Genomic DNA, 22,854 nt, shown 5'->3' with positions numbered 1-22,854 from the left:
CTGCTATGTTTTATTTTGTCATGTTTTGTTATTATCTCTTATAAACCAGTTCTTTTCTAATCCCTCCATCACTTTCCCCTTCCCTATAACTAATCCCTCCAACCATGTGCATGGTCCCCTCTCAAATTCAGAGCTTCTTTTTATGATTACTGTTATATATAATGGTTGGACTGCGTAAATATATAATACAAAAACATATGATGCAACTGACAAGTCAAAAATAAAGGTGGTTGGTTACAAGTTGTCAAGGAGTAAATTATGCTTTTTTTTCCTACCTGACACAAACCAAAACATATTTGAGAAGAGGGAATCTTAATTGGGAAAAAAGTCCTCATAAGTTCAGCTTTAACGTAAGATCCTATATTATTTTAATTAATGATCGATATAGGAGGACCCAGCCCACTGTGGGTGGAACCATACTAGCACAGATAATCCTGGTGCCATAAGAGAGCAGACTGAGCAAGCCATGAGGAGGAGCAAGCCAGTAAGCAGCACTCCTCCATGGCCTCTGTAACAACTCCTGCGTCCAGATTTCTACACTGACTTCCCTGTAAAATGGACTGACTACAAGCTTTACAAAGTGATCAGTTTCTCCCCCAAGTCACTTTTGCTCTTGGTGTATTATGGCAAAAAGAAAGAATCACAGTTACCAGGTATGTATGTCTTCCCATGAATAAAAGCTGAAATCAACTCATGAAATACTTACTTCAAAGGCAATTACATCTCTACTACAGAGTGCTAGCATCTAGCCTGGTAAGGTGTTTTCACATTACACGGAAAAGGTCACTGATGCCTTGTTTTAGTTTTGGATTTGGTTTGGGTTTGGGTTTGGCTTGGTTTGGTTTGGTTTGGATTTGGTTTGGGTTGGGTTGGGTTTGGGTTTGGTTGGGTTTGGGACAGCCTGCATGGCACCTTCCAGCACTATGAGCAGCAGCCAGCAGAATGGAAGCTCCCAGCTTAATGGTAGCTTCCTTTATCTATGTGCCCCATCCCACGTCTGTGGTTCCTTTAGTAATGGGGTCTTAACCAACAAGCTCCAGTGGGTGGCCTAGGCTAGTGGCAATACCATCCATTGGTTTGGGAGCTTCTAGCCAACAACTCAGAGGGAAACAGCCTATAGCGGGTGCTGATACTTTTGTGCCAAAACGCCTGGCTTTGGGGAGCAGCATTCTCCATCCATTGAACATACCCCTCCATTCAGAAATTTTACTTCTCTAATTGGACTTCAGACCCGCTCAACAGGGGGAAGTCACGCCTGGCACTGAAAAGCTAGCAACCTACCCAGGACTAGTGAAGTCATAAATCTTGGAGGAGAACGTGCACCAGCCACCCCACTAGACCATCACAATGCCTAGCCATCCTCAACTATTTGTCCTTATGCTCACAGATACGTGTAATGCTCACGCCTCATCAACTTCCCTTCTCTTTGCAGCACACAGAGGCGACTACAGAAAACAGCAGCCTATTGAACCGCAGACTTGTGGAGCCCAGTCACAGTGGATTCATCAACAAAACAACTGCATCTAATTAAGGGTCAGGGACTACATGGCTGGAGAGGGCACAGAAAGAGTCTAAGAAATAGAGGATCAGGGAGCAGGCTGTGAGGCTGTGTCTCCTAGTAAGGCCTGAAGCCACCCATGACGTCCCAGCCACATGACTGCCCAAGCATGAGATGAACGGGAGAGCAGTGGACATGCCAAAGCGCTCAGGGGGATGACACGTAAGGCCTGAACCCTACACACAGAACAACAGGAAACTAGGGAATGCTGAGAGCTGCAGAGGCAGGCCAGCCCAGGGAAGAGCACAGCAGTCCTTTATCCCATATTAAACGCTCAGTCCTGGGAAGATGCAGACAAGTAACAATTTAAAAGACTGAGCAGCTCGTATTTAGTAATATATTCGTCTATACTCAAACACATACATGTGCATGAAATAGCAATTAAGAGGAAAAGGGGAGTTCTTTGAGAGAGAGCAAATGCAGATGTGTGTGTGTGTGTCTGTGTGTGTCTGTGCATGTGTGTTTGGAGCATGAAAAGGAAAAGAAGGAAAGGTGTTAAAAGGACAACAATTAAATCTTAGAGTTGCCTTCTGAGTTTAGAAAGTTTCTGTCTGGCTGTTGCCTATGTCCTAAGTTTTGGTCAAACCCATTCCAGAGCCCCATTGCCGCTAGCGCTTTACCTCTTGAAGCCTTTCAAGTGCCAGCATTCCCCCAAATCAGCATTCATACCACATGCATTTTACTGCCCCTCCCCTCAAGACCTCCTCTCATGGCTCCTTTCTTGCTTCCTGGCTTCTATGAACACAGGCTACTATATAAACACAGAAATGCAAAGCTCTGCAGCTAGGGTCCACATGTGCGAGGACTTATGTGGCTTCTGTGGGCATTTAGACAAAGACGCCAAAAGCGTCCACTGAAGAACAGGCAGCCATCCTCACTGACAGCTAGTCCCGGGAAAACTGGGTATACACAGGGAGAAGACTAAATCTAGATGCCTATCTTTACAGAGTGAAGAAAACCAAGTTCTTAATGAATATAAGACCTGAAATTCTGAGCACCTCAAGGGAAAAATCCAAGGAGGAGACCTCAAGAGAAGAGCACACCAGAGAGAATTCATCAAGGGTTCAGCAGTTGCAGAAGTGATCTCCATACTCGGCTGTTGGGATTACTAGAAATGAACCACCTTCTCCACAGCAGATGCAAACAAACTGCCAGAGTGTAGAGAAGGATTTCAGGAAGGGTGGAAAAAATAAACCTTGCTACAGAAAACTGAATGGATATATAGGTAAATCGAAACCGCTACAAAAGAACCAGGCAATTCAAAAATCAGTAACTAAAAGAAGTCCATTTCTAATGCATGACATATGACATTGCACGTGAACAAGAAGGAGACGGCAGTGAGCTAGGCCAGTGGTGGTTGGGAGGATTTGAGGAGAAAAGGGAGTGTATGAAGTTCAAAACCAGCCCAGGTACACTTTACATTTGTAAGTAAAGTCCGTTAGACCCACTGCTATTTGCAGTGCATTTAGGTCTCTTAAAATGGGTGGTTAGGGACAGGAGAACCTGCTAGGTGGTTAAGAGCACTTTCTCCTCTTGCGTGGGACCAGGTTCTGTTCCCAGCACCACAGGACAGCTCACAGCCATCTGTAACTCCAGTTGCACGGCAGCTGACACACACCTCCTCTTCTGGCCTCTGATGCTACTGGATTCGTGAGCTGCGCATACATGCATGCAGACAGTCATACACACAAAAGTAAAAACCAACAAGTGAATGAGAAATGATAGCCGAATGGTTTTTTAAAAAAAGCCCTTATACACATGCGTATATGTATGAGACATTGTTGCAGCTGAGCAATCCTGTGTCTTTGGGGTGTTTGTAACTGAACACAGCGGTTGATGTATAAAGTGATGGCTGGACACATGCTTTACATTCCCAGTGGGAAAAGAAATCTCATAGGGGGAAGATGTGAGAAAGGGGGAGCTGGGAATACAAAGTCGCTTCTCAGAACACGTGAAAATGTGAAGTGTGGAGGAACAAGAGCACAAGAAGATGCACTCAGGGAATCAGGAGCCAGCTGTGGTTGGCCTAGCCCACGCTCAGGAGAGAGCAGAGCAGCCAGAGGGATGCTGTGTGGTGTGCTGCTTCTGACAGCTGTCGTGGTCATGAAAGAAAGGACGTGTGGGGGCACAGAAGGGGAGGCAAGACACTAGACAGGTCAACGGGGAGGAGGAGGCAGTGACAACTGATCCACTTAGCAATGAAACTTGGCAACAAAGGGCAGCACATTGGAGAATCAACAGGTGACAGAGAAGTGTCTTGCCTGAGATGGAGAGTGAAAGAGAATCCATGCTGATGGGAAGAGCCACTGGGGAAGGAGGCATTAAAGGCGCAAGACGAACAGGTTACCTGCAAACGTCTAAAATTTTCAAGACTTAAAGAGATTAGAGAAACCAAGAAAGCTGGTGTGTTCAAATTATCGCCCACATCGAAAAAGGAAATGCTGAAAGCCCACAACCCTGGGTCTGGACATGTGGAGAATGGAGGGTCAGTCAAGCCAGGATGTGTAAGGAGTGGGGAACTAGAGTGATTAATACAGGGTGATGTGGAGTGGCAGGGTGACATTAAGACAGGGACTCACAGCCAGTCGGGGTGGCACACGCCTGTAATCCCAGCACTCTGGAAGGCAGAGGCAGGCAGATGGTTCTCTGTGAGTTTGAGGCCACCCTGGTCTACAAGGTGAGTCCAGAACAGCCAAGGCCACACACAGAGAAAAACCCACTCTTTAAAAAAAAAAAAAAAGAAAGAAAGAAAAAGAAAAGAAAAAGAATGCACTGGAGATAATTCTAGATCCTTGATGCATGTGTTTTTGTCTCTCGGTGTCCACGTGCCTAGACCTACCTAGCTGGAGATGAGGGTAGATGGCACGTTGAGGAGAGCGAGAGGAGAAAAAGGAGGTCCTTACAATGCAGTTAAATGTAGGAGCTGCCTTTCTCCTCAGCAGAGGGAGAAAATGCAGACTCTCAAGCAGCAGCAGGGAAGCTGTGGTCCTGGAAGGACTTAAAATGGAGTCTCTCCAGAGGGCTCACCTTCTGCAAGTGAGCAGAGGGCAGCTGCTTGCCCTTGGCCTCTGGGAACATGCACACATAGCAGTTGCTCCCTGGTACTTTTGTTGTACACTTTAATCATCCTGGTCTCTTGCCTGTCTGAGCTCTGTCACTCATATAGCCCCAAGTCTTGGGAGTGTTGATTTTTTTTTTTTTTTTTTTTTTTTTTTTTTTTTTTTTGTGGCAGGGTGGGTTGGGAGGAAGGCAGGCATGCAGTTAAGAAGCAGCAAAGACAAGCTAAGCTTTGCCTTCCTGGAGTGCCATTCCTCCCTGGGATCCCCCTAATGGAAGCCTCCATCTGAAGTCTCTCGGTGGGTACTACACGTGGAAGAGTCCCTGGCACATGGAGTCTCAGGAGTGCAGATGATGGACGCGGACACCCATTGTAAATAGAGACAGGGTGGCTGCCTGGCAAAGACCCCGGGGTCAGGAAGGTGGCAAGCCTTTGTGTGGTTGGTTTCCTTGCATGAGGGGCATAGCTGTGAATGTAGGTGGCTCAACTGGAGTGGAGTGGAGTTTCTTGGGCTTGGGAGGCAGGGCGATCCAGGCCAGTGGAGTTAACTGGTTGGCAGTTGAATAGGAGGGGAGGACAGTGCGGCTGGACAAGTGGACGTCCAGACATGCACTGGAAAAATGAGAGTTGAAGGGAAGAGAGAGTGGGACCTGGGCCAGCCCATCTGCTGTGTCTTGTGAGAAGTTCATGCTGTCTGGACACCCCGCTTGGTGATCAGTCTGTCCAAGGGAGCATGAAGACAAAGGTCAAAGTTGTCTCCTCAGAGAAGGGGTTGGGGTCCGAATCCGTGTATGTGTTTTCTACAGGGGGTGATGGATCTAGCAGTACACTCCCCCAAGAGTCCATGACTTTAGAACCAAAGGAATAGGAGTCAGCAGGAAGGGAGAGCCATACAGAATGATCCCCTTGCCTGGGCATAAAGGTCCCCCCAGGTCACAGAGGAGAGGAGAAACAGCTGTCCCCCATGCCTCTGCTGTTGAGGATTGAAGTGTGACTCTGGGGTCAGACTTCTGGAACTGGGCTGGCATATGGGTTCTTTTCATGAAATTGACTGGGGACCCCATCAAGGTGACAGGCCAGAGAGTGTGGGAATGGGGAGCAATTTGAGAGGAGCAGGAAGGCTAGGTGGTCTGGGCATGGTGGCACAGGCCTGTAATCCCAGCACACAGGGAGGCAGCGGCAGTGAGATCCCGAGTTCGAAGCCTGCTTGCCTGATCTACGGAGCGAGTCCACGACAGACAGGCTACACAGAGAGGCCCTGTTTTGAAGCAACATCAACAACAACAAACAAACAAAGAAGACGAAGAAGGTGGCTAGATGTGACAGTCATCGTTTGGTGGTCTCATCCTCGATTTGTCTGAGGGGCAATCGGGTCTGAATGAGGTCTGCAGAGCACCCTGATGCGGTGTGCGGATGTAGACATTCATCTCAGATCTCTGTAGCTTCTTCTCTGCCTCCACCAAGCAGTGATGGGAGGGCAGGGTGGAACTGCGCAAGGTCCCATTCTCTCCCTGTAATAGAGGCTTGTGTACTGCAGAGGAGCAGAGAACACAGGCACTTCTCTGCTTCCTTTGTCTCATATTTAGTCCCTAGATCATGAGCCTCAGTTGCCATGGGAACTGAAGCTGAGTGTGTGATGCATTCACTGGGCTGTGGGAGAGAGGCAGAGCTGGTCCTTGAAATAAAGCCCTCTGGGAATAGAGATTTTTGCAAAGTGTTCCCGTTAAAAGAATTAGTAATTTCTAGAAATATATCGATCTCTGTGACTAACAGATAGGAGGAGAGGAGGGAAGGAGAGGGGCAAGTAGGGGAGATGAGAGAGAGGAGAGACAGGAAGAGGGAGAGAGGGAAGGAGGGAGGGAGGGAGACACACTGGGGTGCGTGTGCAGCCACGCGAGCGCGCGCGCGTGCGCGCGCACACACACACACACACACACACACAGGTGCACAGAGGGGGGCAGGGAATGCCTTCCCTCCAAGGATTACCTTGGATGTATGTGTGGTGTATCACACCAACACTGCCTGGACCACATGATGGTTGTGGGTGAAGCTACCACCAAGGGTACCTGGGAATTTAATTAGAATCTTTGCCATTAGGGGTCCCCTGAAGCTGATATTTTTTGCTCTTCTGAAACATTGGCAGAAGAAGCAGGCTCAGGTTTAGCCAAGAGGCAGGTAAAGTGTCCTGGTGGCATGGAAAGCTGTAATGTCTCACACACACACACACACACACACACACACACACACACACACACACTCACACACGCTCACATAGCCTGGGAAGAGGCACCTAGTGCTCCTTCCCCTTGGCTTCCCTATCTCCCTTCAGAGAGAGGATCTTTACAAAGAGACCCAGGCTGGGCCTGAGATGGAGAGTCTTTTGTGTTCTTCATCATTAGCAAAATGAAAACTCAACCCATAGTCTATGAGAAAAATCTCTGCAATGCAAACACTGACAAGCCAACAGTAAATGGGTAAACCACTTGAATCTGTCTCCATGGCAACCTGAGGAAAGGTATCTCTGCAGCCAGGAGAGGAGGCTGGTACCAGGCTCACTAAGGCACTGGCAGGGCTGGGTCAGTGATCTGTGGCAGGCCACGCTTTCCTCTCATGGGCTTTTCTCCTTTTGTTCTTGAAGGCACACAAGAACAGAGAGCATCAGCGAGGAGGAAGATGAAGTAGGCATGTGTGTTTAGGTAGTAGGGGTTGGACGTGGGAGTGAGGACAACGTGTGCATGGAGGGTGGGAGGTTTTTCCCTCTGGACCCCAGGGTTCTCTCCATGGCAGCAGCAGCAGCAGCAGCAGCACGATGCCGCCAGGTCCAGAGCAGTCATCATGTCCTCAAAGGGCTCTAGGTTTGAGTCCCTTCCACTGCTAAATCCTGGCTGTGGGCCCTCAGACAGAGAGGCTTCCCCCTATGGAGCCCCCTAGGGGTTTGAGTTCCTCATCTATGGGATGGGGAAGGGAGATCACTCCCCCCTGTCTGCAGCACAGGTAAAGGAAACATACGCCAGACAGTAAAGTATATATGAATCGTCAAATAAGAGTTCTCCGTAATCAGCCAGCACTAGACCCCCATTAATTCGCAGTGCTTTCATATTTGCAAGTGGAGGAGGAGTCGGAGGGAGCAGGCCATGATGGAGGAAGAAGCTGTGTGGGAGCAGTCAGAAGCCCTAGGTAGTGCTGCCTCAGACCTGGCACAGGCAGAGGTCTGAGAAGACACACTGGCCCATCAGAATCTTGTGCTGGTGTGGTGGGGGTGGGTGGGGGAGGGAGAGGGGGGCTGTGGCAAGAGCAGAAGGTGTATGGCAGAGTCTTGCCTCCTGTTTGTGATCAAAGTGAGCAGGTGAGGCCTCCAGCTGGTCTTTCTGGCCTTCCTCTGGGACCCATGGTCTTAGTCAGGCTTTCTTTCATAAGCAAGTTGAGGAGGGCATGGCTTACCTCATCTCAGGTGGTAGTCCATTTTCCAAAAACATCCTGGCAGGAGCTGAAGCAGGAGCCATGGAGGGCTGCTGCCTACTGGCTTCCTCAGCCTGCTTTCTTACAGCACCAAGGGCCACCAGTTGAGAGTCCTGCCATTACCTCCCTGTGATATTAAAGCCCAAACCAGTTCTTTTCAGACCAAGACTATCCCAAGCTCCTGCTCTGTTGGAGATCAGGGCTAAAATTTAGCCTTAACCATGGCTTTCCAAAGCAGATATTGAAGCACCTGATTGTTCTTGACATGCCCAGTTCTCACCAGGAAAGCCTGGGGGGCAGCCTAATGGTGTCCTAGTGAAGCAGCCTGCCTATGGCAGCATAAGGTAGACCCCCAAAGCAGGGGTGCCATGCTGAACAGAATCACATGTATGATCCAAGGATGAGGCTGAGGGCTTCTGGGTCCTTGATATGAAACATAAGCATATGTCTTCTGGAAGATGAATCTTGCTCATCTATGATGTGGCTGTTCTGCCATTACATGGGAGGAGGAAAGGGGACAACCAGACACAATGTGCTCTACCATTGCCCTCTGGATTAGAAGAAAGCTCGAGAACTCTGCATCAGAGCCCTAATAGACACAAGGTCTAGATGGGAGCCCTTGCCTGCTCTTTCACATGACCTCCAGACCCAGGTATAAAATATGAGCCTACCGCTATCACAGCCCAAGTTTCCAGCCCTGTAGGCAAGCAAGTTCAGAGTTCCCGCCCCCCCACCCCACTTCTTTTCCATTACTCCAGGCATACTGACTGCTCACCCTGATCTGGACTCCCAGCTCTTGGACTCGAGCTTCCCTTCCAGGGATTTTAAGTCAAAGTCCCAATTAGATTAGTGTTTCAGTCCCAGCCTCAGCTTAGACTGGCATTAGCTGAGTCCTCCCTTCCAAACCCCCCACCATGATTGCTCCACACACTTCTCCTCTTGGCTTTGTCCAGAGTGGCTCCTTGAGATAAGGTTGTTTTTCAGAGCTGTCCTTTGACCCCATAGTCCGAGCACTGGTCTGCTGTGGGTGCACGTGCTTGTGTCTGTGTCATTGTAGCTGTATCTGTGTTGCCTTTCAGCCTCTGCCCCTCAAATTCAAGCATCTGCCCCACCTTCTCTCAGTACATTCCTTGTAGGATTCTTGTGACTGGTTTCTCCAGTTCAAATACTAATCGAATTTAGACATCCAGAATGCTGAAGTTCCTTTTCACCATGGTCTCTCCTCTGATTACCTTAGCTAAGTCTCTGTCACTGACAGCTCAGCCCCTCACCCTTAGCCTTCTCTCCTGCTCTGTATATGTCCTGCCTATCTACCTGATAAATGCTGCTCCCCACCACCTCACCAGAGATCCTGCCTCCACTCCATCCTTCCCCATCACTTTCACTTTTAGACTGAGCTCTCTTCCCTTAGGAACCCTTAGTACAGCTGGGACAAGGTCCAGTGTGTAACCAAAATACTCCAATGCTGAAGACACGGATGAAGTTTGAGATCAAGTCAGAGAGAAAATGAAGGAGGCAAGAGCTATGAAGACATTGGTGCACTTGGTGGCTTTGACACCTTCAATAGTTTTGACATCCATCTCCTCAGAGCCTTTCCTTGCCACGATAGAGGGGCACAGATACAAGGGAGATGAGAGTGGTATAGGCTTGCACAAGTTTCCCAAAGCTTTCCTGCCCTACTGGGAATAATCTTGGGGGTACAAGGCAGCCACAAGCATTCTAGAGTCCAAGACTAGATCTTGGAAAAAGACTGTTTCCCAGGGAGCATGATGCCCGGACCTCCCCTCCCTTCTTCTGGCTGCTGGCCTTGCATAATGAGCCCTGGGAACTGGGAAACCCTGTGCTGATGGAGGCACTCCAGCTGGATCCCTAAACACTGGCTGGTGATGGGGAGACACAGGCCTATGCTGGCAATATAGCCTTTGCTTCTAGCACAGATGCACGAGCTGTTGCAGCTGCTGCCTTGTAGGACCTTCAGTTGGATAGTTACCAACCATCTGGTGACTCCACAGCAGGCTCCAGGAGTCAATGCCCAGCCTGTCACACACACACACACACACACACACACACACACACACACACATCTTTGGGGTAGGGATCTCCCTAAGATCACATTTCTTTCTGTGCAGATCTCCCAGGAGTTAGTGGCCAGTAATATGTATGACCCTAGGACTCCAGGAACAACTTCATAATCCCAGATCATCTTTAGCCCAGGAGGTTGCTTCAAAGGCTCAACTAGGATCTATGATTTCTCTTAGGCTCTGGGTGCCAGAAATGTAGATGCCATCCAGCCTTAGCCTTCCTGGACCAGAACAGTAGTTTTCATTTCACTCAGCCAGCAATTATCAGTGGAATGGCTTTCCACGCTCCATGACATCTGCCATGGCCCAAGAGGCTACACCAGAGAGCCTCAGTGCTACTTCTAGAATGTTCCAGACATTCCCTGTCAGGCAAGGGGCAAGAGCATTAAGTCTGGAGAGGCTCTGTCTCAGACAGGAGGAGTAGAGCCTTAGAATGTTGTGGCCACAGCTGCTGCCAAGGCCAAAGTAACCACAAGCACCCTAGAGCCTGACGGCAGCCACCAAGAAGGTGAGACCTCCCAACTGCCATTTGCACAGTCTCCTGACTCCTATCCTTTATCGCTTCCTCTCCTGTCTATTCCCCTCCCATTCCCTCTCCTTTTCTATCTTCTCATGTGCCCTCCCCCTCCTCCCCGCCCCACCCCTCTGTTGAATGCCCATGTTCCTCCACTACACATATTTTCACATATTTTGGTGACTCCATGTAGTTCTGATTTTCTCTTCTGGTTGAAGAATACATCAGCCACTGCTTGTCTGTCCCTTGCTGACAAGAACCTGCGTGGGTAAGGTGTATGTCATGTTGAAAGACTCTTTGGAGAGAGCTGGCAGCAGTGTGGAGAAAGTGCCCTCCAGACAGAATCACTGTTCCTCCGTGTTAGGACCAAGGGCACTCTGCAGTTGAGTTTCATGTTGGTGATTTGGGGTATCATTTTCATGAATGGCAGCTGAGGTAGTGGAAATGAATCCTCAATCTGTTGATGGGGTTTTGCTCATGCTGGTTGCCGTCATCCATTTGTGTCAAACCCTTGCTCCCCAACTTACTTTGCAGCTGTCCACAAGATGCAGCAGTACCCCAAGTATGACTGGTTCCTCAGTTCCTGTGCTTTAGTTCTCCCCTCCAGCAGAAGAGGTTCCAGGATTGAAATCGCCTAAAATGGGACTGTGGTAGCCTGAGCTAAGAAGAGAGCAGACCGGTCTCACCACAATAAATGGGTAGCTGCCTGGAGCTCCCAGCCCCTTTACAGCTCACTGTTTCCAGATGAGATTTAGACAGTGAGAGTTGGGGACCGTGTATCCTTTCTGTCAAGATATCTGGGACTAATGATCACCTTGCATCTGTGAGGGTGTGGCCTTTTGTGAGGGTACCTCACACCAACAAGTGCTGTTGCACACATCTCTCACTGATACTAGTCCCAGTCATGAGTGTGTAGGTGGTCTTTTAAGATCTATTTTTATTTTGGTTTCTTATGCCTTTTTCTCCCTTCTCCACACCAATTACTTCCAACATCCCAACACCAGGTAGGAGAGAAAGAAAGTTTTGTGGGGGAGAAGGGGCATAGTTCTCTTTGACTATTTCCTCCTGTTTAGGGTCATCAGGTTCTTTGGGGCAATACCAATCTCCACTATCAGGATATTCAGCCAGCAACAGTAAATGAAGCAACCTCCTCCTCCTCCTCCTCCTACCACCTCCTCCAAGTGTTCTTCATGCAGCCCTCCTCTCTCTCTCCCTCCCTCCCTCCCTCTCCTCTCTCTCTCTCTCCCTCTCTCTCTCTCTCTCCCTCCCTCCCTCTCCCTCTCTCCCTCCCTCCTCTCCCTCTCTCCCTCCTTTCCTCCATCCCTCCCTCTCTGAGATCTTGTATTTTTTTTGCAACTGGCAAAGATCATGTCTCCACATGAGGTAGTTTCCTATTGACAAAGAGGCTGTTATCAGCTATGGACAAACTGGAGCAGCCCTCACATCTCACAGCTGAGATTAAAACAAAAACACATTTACATAACATAACTGAGTTTTTAAAGAAACCAAACCTTCTGAAAACATGAGAATCTTTGCTTACCCTCAGAATGAAGCACCCATTTATTTGTGATCTGAAAAAAAAATGTCACTCATGACTTTGTGAAGCAAAATTAATGGTTGCATGAGCTTCTTTCATTTATATGAAATCCTTGGTGCTGGTCAGTGGGAAAGACCATTTCCTAGACCAAAGTGCAAAGTAAAGAAACGCTAGCCTCTGGTGTGGATATGCATGGTGGTCTGGGTTTCTGTTGCTGTGAAGAGACACTATGGCCCCAGAAAATCTTATAAGAAAACATTTAACTGTGGCTGGCTTACAATTCAGAAGTTTAGTCCATTATCATCATGGCAGGAAGCATGGTGGTGTGTAGGCAGACATGGTGCTGGAGAAGCTGAGAGTTCTACATCTGGATCCACAGGAGTGAAGAGAGAGTGACACTAGGCCTAGGTTGAGCTTCTGAGATCTCAAAGTACACCCACTCCCCAGTGACACACTTCCTTCTTTAAGGCCACAACTAATGTAACAAAGCCACACCTCCTAATAGTGCCACTCCACATGGGCCTCTGAGGCCATTTTCATTCAAACCACCATAGCTGGCATGTAGGAAGAAGAAATTAGGGGCAATCTTAGGGCAAAGGGAGCACAGATTGACTGAGAACACTATACAGGGGCAGTGAGATAGGACATTGCTAAGCACTTGTCCTAAAAGCTCAGACACAAAATCCTCCTATTGTACATCCGAGGAGACTTTGGCTCTGAGACCAGCAGGCTCTGAGCACGTCCCATAGTGGAAAAATCCAGGGTGTAGCCTTTCTTTGGTCCTTGGAGGATGTGCAAATGCAGATATAGGCTAGTATGTGCACATGCCATGATGCTCAAAGGTACACAGTCACAGTGCTTGTGCGCACGTAAAGAAGTACAGGGATTTAAGAGTGCCGGTTTCTTCCTTTCTAGTCATTGTCTGCATGGCTTGGCCAGGACCCTTGCACCAGGGTGTGCTCAGAGCAAAGGGCTTAAAGAATGACTCCTTTGTTTACAACACGTCCAACAGAAATCTGGAGCCATTCTGATAAGAAGCACAATTGTGTCTTTTCTGTGAACAAATTTTCTACACAGATAAGTCTGTGAATCTCTTACTCTTAGAAGCTTAACGGTTAGGCGAGTGACTCATGGCCTGGAGAGGTATGCAGACCCCCTTCTGCAAGCTGAGTCACATCCCTGGGGTAGGAAAGGCTTCCCCTGGAACCCATTGGGTCAGCAATAGGTCTGCTTGGCTAGAAGCAAAGGATATTTTTTCTCACCCCAACATGGCTGGAATACTACCAGATTCACAATAGCACTGGACTCAAGTATGTGTTCCTCTGCAGTCTTCAAACCTGCCATGAGACTAGCAAGATGGAGGCCCTGAGATTCATTACCCAGGTACAGGACAGCCTCCATGCCTTGCTTGGTCCTTATGTAGTGATCTTATCACAAAGCAAGCTTTCAGTGGTCCATGAGAAATTTACCCTAAAATTCATAGATGTCATTCTATGTGGTAGTGTGGGGGGAGGGGAGCATTTCCAGCTCTGACGTAGAACAGTAGGAGCTTGATTCCAGCTGTAGTCTTTTTTTGCCATTGTTTCTGACATAGAAGGGTGTGGCAGCCAGCAGATGCTCCAAGTAAAGGACACCTTGTCTTTAAACTTCCATTTCCCACCTCAATGCCAGAACCAGGATCCCTTGGAATGGAAGGTTCATTTCTTGGAGGCAGTGGACAGTGCTTTTCAGAAGATGGATGTGGATATGACTGAGGAACATGCCAGGGCCCAGATGAGGACCCAGATGAATATTGGGGATGAAGTTGGGACATCTAGGTAGAGCTGCTGACCTGGGATAAGGATGGAGATTTTGGTGATGCTTAGGCTAGGATCCCTTTTGTATTCTGGGCCAGGTATCATCAGTGCCTCCTAAATACCAACTGCATCAGTGGGAGAGCCACATGGGGAGGTGGTGGCAGCAGCAGCACAAAAGATGAAGCAGACACCAGCATCCTGGATCCAAGCATCTGTTCCACTATCTGGACCAGAGATGGCACCAGCTTCTCCTGTATCCAATCATAGAGATACATGATGCCCCAATGAAGGGCTGGGGAGCAGCTGAGAGATGTTGTGGGGAGGCCTGGTGAGGGGTGGCACTGATGGTGGGGAAACATACTTTTTCATTGTTTGTGTCTCTTCCTTGTTGCTATACGCTCAGCCTATGCTCTTTTCTTTGCTCCCTGTGTTCCTGACAGCATTGAGGACATGCAGCCATCTTCCTTACCAAGCTATGTGTCACAATCCCTCTCACACAGCACCCCAGCCTTTCTCCCTGTGGATCAGAGGCCATGTGTGAGGGAAGTCTATTTTGACCTTTTTGTGATTTTCTCATGTGCTGGTGTGTGTGTGTGTGTGTGTGTGTGTGTGTGTGTGTGTGTGTGTGTGTGTTTGTGGTTTCGGTATCAATGGACTCTGTTAGAAGGAAGAATGTTGGCCATGTGTAGGATGGTGTGTGGTGTGGTAAAGCTGAGGCTGGAGAACTTGACCTCAGAGAGGAGTCTAGATGAAAACTAACAAAGGTTGTTCTGAAGCACTAGCTAGATGCCAGGAGCACGAAGGAAAAATAGCATAGAGGACTGAAGTTTGCAGCCTCTGCCCTTTCTCCAGGGATTTAATCCACAAGCACTCACCCACAAAGCCTACTTTGCTCCCTGAATCTTACCATTTTTGTGAATACAAGCTTTCACTCTGATAATAATTCAAGACTTTCTAGATAGGACAGGTTGTTAAGAAAAATGAGGCCAACATCAGAAGCATCGTCTCTCCCTGCAGTCATTAAGAGGGCCGGGAGGAAAATGTGATGAGAATAAAGCTTTCTACACACCTACCCAGCCCATTTTTGCTGTGCCTAGGAACTCTTAGGCTCTTCCCTGGATGCAGATGCCTCCCAGTGAGGCCAAGGGCAGGCCTAGGTGCTGGTATCTCAAGGGCTGGGGCATAGCTGCCACGGATGGAGACTGGGAAGCAAAATTCTCAGGTATAAAGCAGTAGGGGAACAGATTGATGTCCTGGGAGGGGGTCAGTACCAGGCAGGGACAGTGTCTGAGATTTCTGGATTGTCCGAAGAATGTCCACAGCTAAGGTAGACAGAGCCCCGATGGTCATGAGAGAGACAGTACTTCCAGGGTCCCTGCCTCCACCTAACTTCTTTTACCCAAGAAGAAATTCCCATGTAAGCCACAGTGAGGTCTCGACTTGGAGTGTCAACATAAATTTCCAGGCTTAGCGGAAAGTAAACTTCAGGTCTTATAGCAAAAATATGATGAAGAATTGCAAGACACTGACAGGACAGCAGTGCACCATACTGGAGACCTTTAGGGGATGGGGGAATTGTACAGGTACCACATCTAGGACCTTACTGTGCTTTTTGTAACAGACTTTGAGGTTGGGAGGAAATCCATCTTGGTGGCCTATGCTGTTTCTTTGGTGTTAGGCTTGACATTTGGTCATATGGACATGATGGGATTTTGAAAACCACTGATTTGCAATATTTAACTGGTACACACACACAACACACACACACACACATACACACACACAACACACACACACACACATACACACACATAGACAGACAGACAAATGGAGTTCTCATCCATTTTAGTGTCCTCACCTCTGTTTGGGACTGTGTAAAACATGAGGGATCCGTGGGATCCCAGGCCAGGGATCTCCTGACACATTCCTGAGCATTGTTGGCCCATGACTTCTCTAATGTCAGGGGAAGGACGCTAGCCATAGGCCATGAGTCTGAGTGAGAGCACTATGTGCAGAGAGTGATTCAGGTAGGACAACATACATGGAAAGGAGGAAGCAGCTCCGAGAGGCAGGTATACCCGTTCCCCAGTGCTACTACACATCCTCCTGGTAGAACACCTTTCCAAGAAGGCCTCACTAAGGACACACACCTGCTACTCTACAGAGAGTGCTTCTGACAACTCGCAGGAGAGGGAGAAAGAAATCAGCATCGCTGGCTGGGAATACTGAGATGGCCTTGACAAGTATTAAGGCAGTGGATGCTCTGGCTACTTTTATGTTAACATGACACAAGCTAGAGAGTTATTTGGAAAAATACAATTGGGAAAATTCCACGAAGATTGGCCTGTAGGCAAGTTTGGGGGGTATTATCTTGATTGATGATTGATAGGATTGCTACACTCCATTGTAAGAGGGATCAGAGTAAGCTGGTGGTCCAGGGTGCTGTAAGAAAGCAGGCTGAGGAAGCCAGTAAGCAGCAGCCCTCCATGGCTCCTGCTTCAGCTCCTGCCTCTAGCATCCTTCCAGGATGTCTTTGGAAAATGGACTACCACCTGAGATGAGATAAGCCATCCCCTCCTCAACTTGCTTATATTCATGGTGTTCATCACAGCAATAATAAAAAGAAAGCCTGACTAAGACCATGGGTCCCAGAGGAAGGCCAGAAAGACCAGCTGGAGGCCTCACCTGCTCACTTTGATCACAAACAGGAGGCAAGACTCTGCCATACACTTCTGCTTCTGCTGCCACAGCCCCCCTCTCCCTCCCCCACCCACCCCCACCACACCAGCACAAGATTCTGATGGGCCAGTGTGTCTTCTCAGACCTCTGCCTGTGCCAGGTCTGAGGCAGCACTACCTAGGGCTTCTGACTGCTCCCACACAGCTTCTTCCTCCATCATGGCCTGCTCCCTCCGACTCCTCCTCCACTTGCAAATAGTGAAAGCACTGCGAATTAATGGGGGTCTAGTGCTGGCTGATTACGGAGAACTCTTATTTGACGATTCATATATACTTTACTGTCTGGCGTATGTTTCCTTTACCTGTGCTGCAGACAGGGGGGAGTGATCTCCCTTCCCCATCCCATAGATGAGGAACTCAAACCCCTAGGGGGCTCCATAGGGGGAAGCCTCTCTGTCTGAGGGCCCACAGCCAGGATTTAGCAGTGGAAGGGACTCAAACCTAGAGCCCTTTGAGGACATGATGACTGCTCTGGACCTGGCGGCATCGTGCTGCTGCTGCTGCTGCTGCTGCCATGGAGAGAACCCTGGGGTCCAGAGGGAAAAACCTCCCACCCTCCATGCACACGTTGTCCTCACTCCCACGTCCAACCCCTACTACCTAAACACACATGCCTACTTCATCTTCCTCCTCGCTGATGCTCTCTGTTCTTGTGTGCCTTCAAGAACAAAAGGAGAAAAGCCCATGAGAGGAAAGCGTGGCCTGCCACAGATCACTGACCCAGCCCTGCCAGTGCCTTAGTGAGCCTGGTACCAGCCTCCTCTCCTGGCTGCAGAGATACCTTTCCTCAGGTTGCCATGGAGACAGATTCAAGTGGTTTACCCATTTACTGTTGGCTTGTCAGTGTTTGCATTGCAGAGATTTTTCTCATAGACTATGGGTTGAGTTTTCATTTTGCTAATGATGAAGAACACAAAAGACTCTCCATCTCAGGCCCAGCCTGGGTCTCTTTGTAAAGATCCTCTCTCTGAAGGGAGATAGGGAAGCCAAGGGGAAGGGGCACTAGGTGCCTCTTCCCAGGCTATGTGAGCGTGTGTGAGTGTGCGTGTGCGTGTGCGTGTGCGTGTGTGTGTGCGTGTGTGTGTGTGTGTGTGTGTGACATTACAGCTTTCCATGCCACCAGGACACTTTACCTGCCTCTTGGCTAAACCTGAGCCTGCTTCTTCTGCCAATGTTTCAGAAGAGCAAAAAATATCAGCTTCAGGGGACCCCTAATGGCAAAGATTCTAATTAAATTCCCAGGTACCCTTGGTGGTAGCTTCACCCACAACCATCATGTGGTCCAGGCAGTGTTGGTGTGATACACCACACATACATCCAAGGTAATCCTTGGAGGGAAGGCATTCCCTGCCCCCCTCTGTGCACCTGTGTGTGTGTGTGTGTGTGTGTGTGTGTGTGTGTGCATGTGCGCGCTCGCGCGCTCGCGTGGCTGCACGCGCACCCCAGTGTGTCTCCCTCCCTCCCTCCTTCCCTCTCTCCCTCTTCCTGCCTCTCCTCTCTCTCATCTCCCCTACTTGCCCCTCTCCTTCCCTCCTCTCCTCCTGTTAGTCACAGAGATCGATATATTTCTAGAAATTACTAATTCTTTTAACGGGAACACTTTGCAAAAATCTCTATTCCCAGAGGGCTTTATTTCAAGGACCAGCTCTGCCTCTCTCCCACAGCCCAGTGAATGCATCACACACTCAGCTTCAGTTCCCATGGCAACTGAGGCTCATGATCTAGGGACTAAATATGAGACAAAAGGAAGCAGAGAAGTGCCTGTGTTCTCTGCTCCTCTGCAGTACACAAGCCTCTATTACAGGGAGAGAATGGGACCTTGCGCAGTTCCACCCTGCCCTCCCATCACTGCTTGGTGGAGGCAGAGAAGAAGCTACAGAGATCTGAGATGAATGTCTACATCCGCACACCGCATCAGGGTGCTCTGCAGACCTCATTCAGACCCGATTGCCCCTCAGACAAATCGAGGATGAGACCACCAAACGATGACTGTCACATCTAGCCACCTTCTTCGTCTTCTTTGTTTGTTTGTTGTTGTTGATGTTGCTTCAAAACAGGGCCTCTCTGTGTAGCCTTGTCTGTCGTGGACTCGCTCCGTAGATCAGGCAAGCAGGCTTCGAACTCGGGGATCTCACTGCCGCTGCCTCCCTGTGTGCTGGGATTACAGGCCTGTGCCACCATGCCCAGACCACCTAGCCTTCCTGCTCCTCTCAAATTGCTCCCCATTCCCACACTCTCTGGCCTGTCACCTTGATGGGGTCCCCAGTCAATTTCATGAAAAGAACCCATATGCCAGCCCAGTTCCAGAAGTCTGACCCCAGAGTCACACTTCAATCCTCAACAGCAGAGGCATGGGGGACAGCTGTTTCTCCTCTCCTCTGTGACCTGGGGGGACCTTTATGCCCAGGCAAGGGGATCATTCTGTATGGCTCTCCCTTCCTGCTGACTCCTATTCCTTTGGGTTCTAAAGTCATGGACTCTTGGGGGAGTGTACTGCTAGATCCATCACCCCCTGTAGAAAACACATACACGGATTCGGACCCCAACCCCTTCTCTGAGGAGACAACTTTGACCTTTGTCTTCATGCTCCCTTGGACAGACTGATCACCAAGCGGGGTGTCCAGACAGCATGAACTTCTCACAAGACACAGCAGATGGGCTGGCCCAGGTCCCCACTCTCTCTTCCCTTCAACTCTCATTTTTCCAGTGCATGTCTGGACGTCCACTTGTCCAGCCGCACTGTCCTCCCCTCCTATTCAACTGCCAACCAGTTAACTCCACTGGCCTGGATCGCCCTGCCTCCCAAAGCCCAAGAAACTCCACTCCACTCCAGTTGAGCCACCTACATTCACAGCTATGCCCCTCATGCAAGGGAACCAACCACACAAAGGCTTGCCACCTTCCTGACCCCGGGGTCTTTGCCAGGCAGCCACCCTGTCTCTATTTACAATGGGTGTCCGCGTCCATCATCTGCACTCCTGAGACTCCATGTGCCAGGGACTCTTCCACGTGTAGTACCCACCGAGAGACTTCAGATGGAGGCTTCCATTAGGGGGATCCCAGGGAGGAATGGCACTCCAGGAAGGCAAAGCTTAGCTTGTCTTTGCTGCTTCTTAACTGCATGCCTGCCTTCCTCCCAACCCACCCTGCCACAAAAAAAAAAAAAAAAAAAAAAAAAAAAAAAAAAAAAAAAAAAAATCAACACTCCCAAGACTTGGGGCTATATGAGTGACAGAGCTCAGACAGGCAAGAGATGATTAAAGTGTACAACAAAAGTACCAGGGAGCAACTGCTATGTGTGCATGTTCCCAGAGGCCAAGGGCAAGCAGCTGCCCTCTGCTCACTTGCAGAAGGTGAGCCCTCTGGAGAGACTCCATTTTAAGTCCTTCCAGGACCACAGCTTCCCTGCTGCTGCTTGAGAGTCTGCATTTTCTCCCTCTGCTGAGGAGAAAGGCAGCTCCTACATTTAACTGCATTGTAAGGACCTCCTTTTTCTCCTCTCGCTCTCCTCAACGTGCCATCTACCCTCATCTCCAGCTAGGTAGGTCTAGGCACGTGGACACCGAGAGACAAAAACACATGCATCAAGGATCTAGAATTATCTCCAGTGCATTCTTTTTCTTTTCTTTTTCTTTCTTTCTTTTTTTTTTTTTTAAAGAGTGGGTTTTTCTCTGTGTGTGGCCTTGGCTGTTCTGGACTCACCTTGTAGACCAGGGTGGCCTCAAACTCACAGAGAACCATCTGCCTGCCTCTGCCTTCCAGAGTGCTGGGATTACAGGCGTGTGCCACCCCGACTGGCTGTGAGTCCCTGTCTTAATGTCACCCTGCCACTCCACATCACCCTGTATTAATCACTCTAGGTCCCCACTCCTTACACATCCCTGGCTTGACTGACCCTCCATTCTCCACATGTCCAGACCCAGGGTTGTGGGCTTTCAGCATTTCCTTTTTCGATGTGGGCGATAATTTGAACACACCAGCTTTCTTGGTTTCTCTAATCTCTTTAAGTCTTGAAAATTTTAGACGTTTGCAGGTAACCTGTTCGTCTTGCGCCTTTAATGCCTCCTTCCCCAGTGGCTCTTCCCATCAGCATGGATTCTCTTTCACTCTCCATCTCAGGCAAGACACTTCTCTGTCACCTGTTGATTCTCCAATGTGCTGCCCTTTGTTGCCAAGTTTCATTGCTAAGTGGATCAGTTGTCACTGCCTCCTCCTCCCCGTTGACCTGTCTAGTGTCTTGCCTCCCCTTCTGTGCCCCCACACGTCCTTTCTTTCATGACCACGACAGCTGTCAGAAGCAGCACACCACACAGCATCCCTCTGGCTGCTCTGCTCTCTCCTGAGCGTGGGCTAGGCCAACCACAGCTGGCTCCTGATTCCCTGAGTGCATCTTCTTGTGCTCTTGTTCCTCCACACTTCACATTTTCACGTGTTCTGAGAAGCGACTTTGTATTCCCAGCTCCCCTTTCTCACATCTTCCCCCTATGAGATTTCTTTCCCACTGGGAATGTAAAGCATGTGTCCAGCCATCACTTTATACATCAACCGCTGTGTTCAGTTACAAACACCCCAAAGACACAGGATTGCTCAGCTGCAACAATGTCTCATACATATACGCATGTGTATAAGGGCTTTTTTTAAAAAACCATTCGGCTATCATTTCTCATTCACTTGTTGGTTTTTACTTTTGTGTGTATGACTGTCTGCATGCATGTATGCGCAGCTCACGAATCCAGTAGCATCAGAGGCCAGAAGAGGAGGTGTGTGTCAGCTGCCGTGCAACTGGAGTTACAGATGGCTGTGAGCTGTCCTGTGGTGCTGGGAACAGAACCTGGTCCCACGCAAGAGGAGAAAGTGCTCTTAACCACCTAGCAGGTTCTCCTGTCCCTAACCACCCATTTTAAGAGACCTAAATGCACTGCAAATAGCAGTGGGTCTAACGGACTTTACTTACAAATGTAAAGTGTACCTGGGCTGGTTTTGAACTTCATACACTCCCTTTTCTCCTCAAATCCTCCCAACCACCACTGGCCTAGCTCACTGCCGTCTCCTTCTTGTTCACGTGCAATGTCATATGTCATGCATTAGAAATGGACTTCTTTTAGTTACTGATTTTTGAATTGCCTGGTTCTTTTGTAGCGGTTTCGATTTACCTATATATCCATTCAGTTTTCTGTAGCAAGGTTTATTTTTCCACCCTTCCTGAAATCCTTCTCTACACTCTGGCAGTTTGTTTGCATTGCTGTGGAGAAGGTGGTTCATTTCTAGTAATCCCAACAGCCGAGTATGGAGATCACTTCTGCAACTGCTGAACCCTTGATGAATTCTCTCTGGTGTGCTCTTCTTCTGAGGTCTCCTCCTTGGATTTTCCCTTGAGGGTGCTCAGAATTTCAGGTCTTATATTCATTAAGAACTTGGTTTTTCTTCACTCTGTAAAGATAGGCATCTAGATTTTAGTCTTCTCCCTGTGTATACCCAGTTTTTCCGGGACTAGCTGTCAGTGAGGATGGCTGCCTGTTCTTCAGTGGACGCTTTTGGCGTCTTTGTCTAATGCCCACAGAAGCCACATAAGTCCTCGCACATGTGGACCCTAGCTGCAGAGCTTTGCATTTCTGTGTTTATATAGTAGCCTGTGTTCATAGAAGCCAGGAAGCAAGAAAGGAGCCATGAGAGGAGGTCTTGAGGGGAGGGGCAGTAAAATGCATGTGGTATGAATGCTGATTTGGGGGAATGCTGGCACTTGAAAGGCTTCAAGAGGTAAAGCGCTAGCGGCAATGGGGCTCTGGAATGGGTTTGACCAAAACTTAGGACATAGGCAACAGCCAGACAGAAACTTTCTAAACTCAGAAGGCAACTCTAAGATTTAATTGTTGTCCTTTTAACACCTTTCCTTCTTTTCCTTTTTCATGCTCCAAACCACATGCACAGACACACACAGACACACACACACACATCTGCATTTGCTCTCTCTCAAAGAACTCCCCTTTTCCTCTTAATTGCTATTTCATGCACATGTATGTGTTTGAGTATAGACGAATATATTACTAAATACGAGCTGCTCAGTCTTTAAATTGTTACTTGTCTGCATCTTCCCAGGACTGAGCGTTTAATAT

General features: G+C 48.8%; 1 protein-coding gene and 1 non-coding gene across 3 annotated transcripts in view; one reads left to right on the top strand and one right to left on the bottom strand.

Annotated features, from left to right (window-relative positions):
* Klhl15 (kelch like family member 15) overlaps positions 1–22,854 on the bottom strand; it is a 932,444-nt gene that overhangs the window by 712,963 nt on the left and 196,627 nt on the right. The gene's annotated exons all lie outside the window — the stretch shown is intronic.
* Positions 13,159–13,284, top strand: LOC127186098 (small nucleolar RNA SNORA11). Its single transcript, XR_007830333.1, has one exon. It is a non-coding gene; the product is annotated as a small nucleolar RNA SNORA11 (small nucleolar RNA).

Source organism: Acomys russatus, chromosome X (genome assembly GCF_903995435.1).
Source record: "Acomys russatus chromosome X, mAcoRus1.1, whole genome shotgun sequence".
NCBI lineage: Eukaryota > Metazoa > Chordata > Mammalia > Rodentia > Muridae > Acomys > Acomys russatus.
Note: the sequence above shows the minus strand (reverse complement) of the source record. Positions and strands in the feature narration are given on the sequence as shown.